We start from the raw sequence: 6539 nt of genomic DNA, 5'->3' as shown, positions 1-6539 counted from the left end.
ACAGCCGGCTAGCTTCACATATGCATTTTATCTGACTTTGTTTTTCTCTTTCTACATCTAATAATTAGGTTTGGCTTTGGATTTTAAAAACCTAAGTCACCATTTGTTAAATGTTGAAAAGTTCTATGATGTTTGATTGATTCCAAATTAAACAAAGAGGTTGCTAAAGAAACCGCCTTGAAGTTCAGCTTTCGGTAAAGAGAAGGGGGTGGGAGTGGCCAGAGGAGAGCTGGTAGGAGGGTACGGTGGGAGGTAGGTAATGCTGACTGGAAAGAGATGCTTAATGGTCCAGTTATTCACATACCACGCAGGGTTTCTGCTGTGCTGGAAACACTTAAAAGAAAAATTGCTTCTAAAAATCCTGATTTAAAACGACAACTCAAAACCGGATTTTACTAACCTTTTTTTAGTGTTCTCATTGAGCCTCTGTCTAAGTGTACTTCAATAGTCAGCTGTCTCCATCAGTCTCTGACTCTTCACATTTAATGACCACATTTGGTGGGGTCGCAGCCATCTGCTGATCTGACCACTCACCACCCATTTTCCACTTTTTCTTGTCAGAACACTGTGTTTTCCTTTGGGAAACTTCCCCTACCCCGCTGAACTCTGGGGCTGACAGCATTTGTGGGACTTCCCCCACTTCAGGTAGTGGTCATGAGATCCAAGACTGGCTTGTCAAACTGTTGCCCTAGGATTTGAATCAAGAGACAAAACTATTGGGCTCCACTCTTCACACTACTGAAGAAAGTGTCTAGGGGCACTTGCTACACAGATTCCCCCTGAGCTGAGTTACCACAGTACCTTCCAAATACCTGGTTCCTAAGCTTTGCCTTCCATTTTCCCAATGTGTTCCTTTGTGGCGGAACATGGTCAGAGTCAGTTTCTGGTGATTGCCAACTAAAGAACCTCGAGTCACAATGGCTGCCCCTCTCACCTAATCAGATCACACAATTTTTGAGTCCAAGCTGATGGGTTTGGCTCTTTTTTGTGTCAAATTAAGTTTGCTCTACCCGTGACCACGTAGTGTCTTTGGTCGCAAAGAGGTATCAGTGGAAGCTTGCCAGGGGACTGGCAAATCTATTGCTTATAAGATAAAGATAAAAATTCAAGTGCAAATCCCACTGATTGCAGGTCAGCCATGTCATTCCTTTCTGTGAAGGTCAGAGACATCTCTGGCTGTCATTTTACAGACTTGATGGCCGTGGTTAAAATTAAACTATTCAATTTCTTCAAACCCACAAAGAGAAGATAGAGTGAAAAGAAGCAGGTGTATATAATTTGAATGGATAGACCAAATTATAGGAGAGGCAGGAAGGGGTAGAGTATAATTATCTCTCATCTGAAAAAGATTCTGCACGCACCCAGCCACAGTGTATTCCCCAGAAGAGAGCAGCCTGTAACTGCTGGGGCTTGACCACATGTTCCTGAGGGCAGACCTGCTATGGAGGTCACGCTGTCAGTGGCTGACCACAGCAGCTCCTAATGGGGGGGAAGAAAGTTGATGCTGGATCTCAGATAAAATAGCCTTGTTTCCAATCCTGGTGCTTGCACAAAAAAAGCTGTGTATCTTTGGGTATCTGAGTTACTTTCCCTGCTTCTTAGTTATCTGTAGGAATCAGGAATTAGTCCAAATCTTTTCTAGTTTTAAAATCTCTGATTTTTGTGAATGTCCAAGTAATTCCAACTCCTTTCAATTCATTTACTATACTGCTTCATTAAGATGGCTGATATTTAATTGAGTAACTACTTTGGTTGGACTTTAAAACATTGGATGTGTTTTATGTGTGAGCTAGAGTTTACAGACAGTCATTTTCCCCTTTTACTTATTTCCCATCAGTGAAATTTAATATACATTTATTTATTTCAAATACTTCTTAAACCCATTTATGCTTTGGAGTGTAGTAACCATAGTGGTGACTGGTACATGTGAGCGCTCAATGAATGTCTACAGATTCACTCATTTGCACAATTTAGAGCTGAATGAGCTTCACCAATTTTTTAAATTTGCTCCAACAGACTGAAAAATGTCTTATCAGAGTATAAATAACTGATTAGAACAGTGATATTGTGCAATATTTTCTTTTAAACACACTACTTTGGGGTAGGGGAAACACATTGCCATTTGTGACACATTCTAAAGAGACACTGGGTTCATTTTCTCCCTTCCACTGTCTCTAATTTCTAGCTTAAGACTCAGCCAGTGGAAAACAAACATGTGGCTACCACATTGGGGACAATTGGAAGTGTTTGTGAGCCCTATGGGAGACAGTCTAGACACACATTGTGCTCTCCATTCAATGACAAAACTATTATTCACACTATTGGAGAAACCACAATTGCTTCTACTCAACACTGAAACAGTAACAAGAATAACTGCAGCTACATCAAGAAATCTTTAGCTTTGATAGTTACTTTCTCTCTATATATATAGATTCTAGGTTATTGCTATTAAGGACATAAACTGCAATGTCTTGCCCATTGACCAAAAAAGGGAAAGTTGTCACAGGGCTGTTTCTGCTAGTTAACTGTGTTTATATTAGGAGGATAATTCATATAAACGGACATTGGTGTTACACAGAAAGCCCAAACCATATAGCAGTGTTACTGAATGACCAGTCCCAGAACACAAATGCCGCAGTCAAAGGACTCCGGGTTGAACATAAATGCTTTTGTTTGGGGCTCAGGAAGCTCACACAAATCATGTTCTTTGGTATAGACAAATGCTCCTATGTGCTTTGACGCCATGTAGTTCAACGACATCGCAGAGAGTAAAATAAAGTAAGTGAGAATTTAGAGGTCTAAGGGGGAGACTGAGAAAAGAGGTAGGTGTGACATCCACCACCAGGGGGATGCGTGAGGGGTGCATGAGGGCATGGGCACATTTTTCAAAGGTAATTCAGAAATGGTAACAGAGTGAAATAAAGACCCAGACATCTTTTTACTTGGAGTGAAATGAGGGGGGAGAACAGTAAGTTCGTCTCGAAGTTAACAGTGTGCTTGTGTTCCCTTCTCCTCATTCTTGTCTTCTGCCACATCCCACTTCCAGGTACTCACCCAAATATAAAAAGTAGACAGTTGGTACACACTTGTCTGTGTGTCAGGACTGAACTGGAAAAAAAAACCCTGTAAACAGACTGGGTAGGAGAATTCCAGAAATAATGAATTTTAAATATATCTTGTTTGGTTACCTATCCCCTTGGGCCACCTAGGGAATGGAAAAGTGGAACTTCACCTAGAGAATGGAAAAGTGTTTCATTCCGGTGCCTTCAATGCATACTCAGATGTGATTAAGTAAATAATGTTAGTAACTATAACAAAGTGGTAAAAAATGAGAAGAGGTAAAGTGATGATAGGAGAATGGGTCTTTGAAATTCAGTGAATTGGTGTTCAAACTAACTTGGTTATATTGACCACAAAAATAAGGGATCAGCCAGTTGGCAGAACTGTCTACAAGTGAAGTCCAAGTGATTTGATTGGGCCTGACGGACTATCCAATGACAAGGAGGCCACTGTTCTTCATGTTGTGGGGTGTACTAGGTCATTTCTGTTTTTAATTGATAGAATATGGTATGCTCTGGGCCTGCATTCTAGCCTGTTTGCTACTCCTCAACTCTTCCTGGATTTGGCTTCACTGTCGGAGAATGCTAAAAGCTATTTAATTCAATCTAACCTGGGCATGATCCTCTGATATGGTTGGATAGAAGTGAGCAAGACATTTTTGCTGAACTAAGGCAACTTTCTTATCTACCTGTCATGTGCAATAATTGCAGTCTCCCAGAGTCATGCCCCTGCTTTAACCCAAAGTTCACTGCTTTCTTTGGGGCCCAAGAGGAGCAAAAAACCAAATTGCTACCATACTAACACAGAATATGTGCAGTTTTTTTCTTCCCTGTAGAAATGGTAGTTTTCAGAGCATTTGATGGTGTTATGTATGTTTGGAATAGAGGCAAAGTGGAAGGAAGATTTTGCTGGAGCTGGGAAGAAGAAAACCTGTTCATTCCCTAATTGCATTTAAGGTCAGCTTTGAGAATCGTACTCTCTTTGTGTTATTATTAGAATACTACTCATTTTATCATCTTACTACCCCTCAGTTGTACATTGCCCTAAACAAAGAATCAAAGAATTTTATATAATGGATTTTAAAACTAAGGAGAGTCTTTTAAAGGAGGTTCAATTAGATATAGTTAGTACATTGTTATAAACATTGTGTTTTTTTGCTCCTACATATTTTCTTACATTTTAACTATTTCATGGATCTCTTTAGAAGGTGGAAGATAAAAAGGAAAAAGCTGAAGCTCATAGTCCGTGGGGTTCATGTCTCCTATGGGCCACATGATGGCACTGGACAGGGTCACCATTATTCCGGGCTGCGAACAAGAACAAGAACAAGTGTTGTATCCTTTGCAGTTTACTCTCAATAGCTTATGTAAGTTTTTGCAAGTAATACAAGGGCCTGTAATACAATGGCATATGGAAAATATTAAATAATGTCTTTGAGTGCAAATATTAAATAAATATCAAGTGAAAACGAATGTATACAACCTCAGAATGATTTTTGGCTAAAGAATCCAAGTAATTGAGTTGAATACACAGGGCCTTTTCAAACTGGTGCATTGGATCCCTAGTAAAAGAAGGAAATAATAAGAAAATATGCAATAATAAGAAAAATAAGCAATTAATCAGCCTTTCCAACAGGACAATACCTGTCCTGTCATTAGTAACAAGCACTTGTATTTCTTGTCACTTACTGTGTTCCTGTCACAATGCAAAGTGCTTGGATTATTACCTCAGTTTGTCCTCACAACAACCCTATGAGGTGGTTATTAATACTTTCATTTTATGGATAAGAAATAGAAGCTTAGAAAGATTAAGCAATATGCTTAGTTGAAAGTTGGCAAAGCTAGGTCATGAACCAGGGTCTATTCTGTTATAAATACCATATTAAACTTTTGCCATGAGAAGGAGAAAGAAAGTATTTGTTTCTTTGATTTTTTTTCTTTGTTTTAATTATTGGAATAATTATTAAACTAGTGACTCATTAAAGGTAACATGAAAAGGAGATTGTTACCAGGCCAATTAAGTGAATAGACAAGCAATGGCTGTTTACCTAGTGCCCAGGGGTGAATGGCTTTGGGATAAGAGTGAAATAAGAACTAACTGGACGGTGACAAGTAGTAGAAAGAACGTGGGTGATGGAGACAGTCCTCAGATAACTGCTACTATATACTATCCAGGTGTTCTTGGACAAATTACTCAGTTATTCTGAGACTTAAATTTTTCAAGCAACAATGAAGATAATAAGACCTATCTTGCAGGGTTGTAAGAATGAAATGTTTGTAAGCATGCGGCAGAGAATGTAGCTTGTATTAGGTACTAAAGGAGAAGGTAACTGTTGTTACTGCTTGTTACTTGGACATTAGAATTTAAGTCAGCAAGGTCTATTTGTGATAGACAAATATGCATAATGATGTTTTCTATTGCATAATAATGGAAAAGAGGGGATTTTTTTACTTTTGCTTTTTAACCCTCACCTGAGGATATGTTTATCAATTTTATAGAGAGGAATGGAGAGAGAGACAGAGAGAGAGAAACATCAAATCAGTTGCCTCCCACACATGCCCCGACCGATCAGCAGGGACTGAATCCACGATGTTTTGGTGTACAGAAGGCACTCCAGTCAACCAAGCTGTCTGGTCAGGGCAACGGTTTCTTACTTTTCAGATGCCTGTTGTGTTACTTTGAGGTAGGACAATCCTTTAAAAAAATAAACCAATTTTCTTGGGATATAATTTATATAAAATAAGATGCACAACTTTCAAGTGTATGATGTGACATTTTAACAAATGTATATGCCTTTGTAAATGACACCACAATTAAGACATAGAATAATTCAACCTTTCTGTGAAGAACCCACTCCACCACCCCTGCCCCAGGAAACCACAGTTCTGATTTTTCTTTTTTTTTGTCGTGTGAATTAGTTTTGTCTACTCTAGAACTTTAAACAGCAGATAATCATTCATGTCTCTTCTTTTGCCCAGCATGTCTGTAAGATTGAAGCATGTCTCAATAAGCAGCTCCTTTGTGTTTCTTAATAAGTGGTATTTCATGCTATGAACATACCTTTATTTGTTTGCTTTCCCGATTGGGGCTATTGAGCTTTTATCTACAAAATTTTCCATGGATGTATTTTTTATTTCTTTTTGGTACTAAGAGAAATAATTGTTGTACATTTAGAAGAGGTACATGTTTAATTTTATGAAAAGCTTTCAAATATTTTTATAAGAAATTGTATTATTTTACATTTACACCAGCCACCTTATAGCATTCCCATTGTTTCATATCCTTGCCAACCACTGGGTATGAAAGTGGTATCTCATTTTTGTTTAATCTGTGTTTCCTTAATGACTAATGATTTGAGCTTTTCTTTCCTGTGTTACACATTTATGAAATATATATTTCTATCTTTTGCCCAATGTTTATTTTTTTATATTCTTATTGAGATGCAGGAGTTTGCTATACATTCTGGATACAAGTTTTAT

Source organism: Sturnira hondurensis, unplaced genomic scaffold, assembly GCF_014824575.4.
Source record: "Sturnira hondurensis isolate 20B ecotype Veracruz unplaced genomic scaffold, ASM1482457v3 Scaffold0001509, whole genome shotgun sequence".
Classification (NCBI taxonomy): Eukaryota; Metazoa; Chordata; class Mammalia; order Chiroptera; family Phyllostomidae; genus Sturnira; species Sturnira hondurensis.
The sequence above is the reverse complement of the archived record's forward strand: the minus strand, read 5'-3'. Positions refer to the sequence as shown.